Raw genomic sequence first — 3,037 nt, forward strand, 5'->3', positions numbered from 1 at the left:
ACCGCGCCGAGGTTCCCCGCGCATGAAGCCGAGAAGAGACGGACGACTAAAAGCCGCCGAAACACGGAGCGTCTCCGCTGGTTACGCTTGTTCTTTGTTACTTTCTGTTAATCCCGCGTTCCGCCCGGTTTTTACCCGCAGAGAGATTTCTGTGCCGGGCCGGGTTTTCTGTTTAACCCCTTCGCTCCTGTAGGGTTGGTCTGAGAGCCGGCCTCTCTCGCCATTCCCGAAGACGGACGGGGGGGCTGCCGAGGCGTTAAATAAATAATTTGTACCTTCTCGTGGCCGCGTATGTTCACTCACATGTTACGTGTGCCGGGTTTATTACAGGACGGTCGGGGTAATCCCGTGACATTCGCGGTGCTGCTGGATGAACTGCCCCGAACCCTCATCAAGGGCAGATCTACAGATTTCTACCCCGGCCCCTTCAATTTCCTGACTTTGCCCAATAATGCGGTCATGTGAGGGAGACAAATACACTCATACCTGCCAAGTGCCCCTGTTCACCTTGGCCAGTCCCTCTTTGGTCTCCAAAACTCAGTTTGCGCAGGTGCAGAGGCCACGTGGCGATAATGTGCGTCTGTTTGGTTTTAAAGAACATGCGCAAACAACATTTATCACGGTTTATTGCAGAATTCCTTACAAATACATTCTAAAATAACGAAAATGTGAGCCGTATAAATTTACATTCACGTATATACACAGATAGAGATTTCTTTTTTTCACCAAAAAAACTTTTTTTTTTCTTCTATAGATTCTGAAAATATAGTATTTTATCCTTAAAAGGCTGTCCCGGCTAGGTTTCTGTACATACCCCGACCTCCAAATCTAACAGTCCCTTTATTAAGAAAAATCCAGAAAACTAAAAAAAAATCCTAAAATACACAAAGGCCTGGATTTTCTAATTCTAGAGGAAACCCGAATTATTGCCGTTTTCTGGAGGAATTTCTATCTTTTAACGTTTCTGACCCCGCGCGATACCCTGTATATAAACGCCGACATTTCTCACACATTATATATTACTTAAAATATATTATTATACCGTCTATCTCTGCAGCCGGATTTATAGAGTGCGACATCGTCTAAAGTGACAGCGAGGAGAATCTCGTGAGGGGGATTATGGGGGTCTACGGCATGGCTTGTTAACCTATTGAGCACCTGATGGGCGAGCAGCACAACCCTACAGCGCTCAATGGGTTAAACGCATCCCTCCGATGGCTCATTAACCAATGCAAGCCCAGCCCCGAATGTGCAAACTGAGCGCCAGGCCTCGTTTTCCCGTGAGGTTCAGGTCCGTGGCCAACGTGCCGGCAGAGGCTCTCCCCATAGACAGAAATCCGGGGAGGTTTCTCTGGACCTCTGGATCATTTATTCTATAATCCTAAATATTATTATATGATCACTGAATATGGCCGCTAACGCGTAAAGGCAGCCGGCGGGAGATGCCGGTCACTGGTAGTTACCACCTTGCCCCGTGCGTCCTGCTCGTTAACGAGCCGCCTTTGGATACGGGAAGGGCCGCCGAGCCTCCCTGCTCCGCCAGGGGTAACATTTATTATACTTTACTGTCCCGGGACCCTGAGGACGGCTGAGGAGGCAGAGGGGCTTTAAGTCTCTGCCAGGGCTACGGGGATGGAAATTCCTGTCTCTGTAACGGCGTGTTCATCGGGACGTGTTCACATTATCCCCACACGGGATAACCCCGCAGCCACTGAACCAGGATATTAATACTTATTACACTGCGCCTCTGTGTTTAAAGGGAACGAGCGCTTTTCTAGTCTCAGACTTACCTCTAAACGAGGCTCTTTTAAAACAATCCCGTCTTATCTCCAAACCAACCAGGTTTACACTGCCAGTTTAATGTTAGAAGAATGGGGGGGGGGGCGCGGCGGCTGCAGTTTAATGTTAGTAGAATGGGGGAGAGCACGGCGGCTGCAGTTTAATGTTAGAAGAATGGGGGAGAGTGCGGCGGCTGCAGTTTAATGTTAGAAGAATGGGGGAGAGTGCGGCGGCTGCAGTTTAATGTTAGAAGAATGGGGGAGAGCGCGGCGGCTGCAGTTTAATGTTAGAAGAATGGGGGAGAGCGCGGCGGCTGCAGTTTAATGTTAGAAGAATGGGGGAGAGCGCGGCGGCTGCAGTTTAATGTTAGTAGAATGGGGGAGAGCGCGGCGGCTGCAGTTTAATGTTAGATGAATGGGGGAGAGCGTGGCGGCTGCAGTTTAATGTTAGAAGAATGGGGGAGAGCGCGGCAGCTGCAGTTTAATGTTAGTAGAATGGGGGAGAGAGTACTTAATACATTTGAAAGCTGCTGTCCCTCTTTGTCGAAGCTGTACAGGATACGAAGCTGAGAGCTCTAATCCTTTAATCATAGTGTTTGCTGGAGAGAGCGTTTGAGGTTTTGTCTGAGTGGAACAGCAGCTTTAAAGTTCTAATAAACCTGAGCCTGACTTAAGACAAACGCCAGCCTCGGGGCTTTAATTCACGAAGCTTCCTGTCCTGAGGTTCCTTCTGGTTGTAGGTGATGAGAGAACACCACAAATGATCCAGTGACGGTCACGCCATTAGTGTAAGGAGCGGTGCGCGGAGACGTATGGTCTCCATGATGGGTGCCCCAGCGCGTCTGGCCTCGCCTGGTGATATACGATAATCACAGTGCCAAGTTCTAGCCCTGCTATGGGGCAGCAGCAGCTCCAGATTACCCCGCCACGCGCCGCCGTCATCCTACCCATCCTTACATCTCCCCCGGCGACGGCTTACGAGACCGGGGTATTTGGGTCTTAGACTGCAGCGAGCGAATACGCCGGTCTCCTCAGAGCCTGGGGACGCCATGCTGAGAGGGAAGGACTGCGTATCAAACATGGAGGCTTTTAACCATTAGTGTGCCAGAGAGGGGTGCAACCCGCTGCTCGTACCCCTGACACAAGAGGTTAAAGCTTATTGCTTTAAAAGGACCCCCCCCCCGAGTGCTGATACAAAGTATCTAAGGAAATATATTGCTTTCATATTATTTAAGGAGAAGGGAAGGGAATTCTTTGGA

This window comes from Spea bombifrons, chromosome 3, assembly GCF_027358695.1.
Source record: "Spea bombifrons isolate aSpeBom1 chromosome 3, aSpeBom1.2.pri, whole genome shotgun sequence".
NCBI classification, from domain to species: domain Eukaryota; kingdom Metazoa; phylum Chordata; class Amphibia; order Anura; family Pelobatidae; genus Spea; species Spea bombifrons.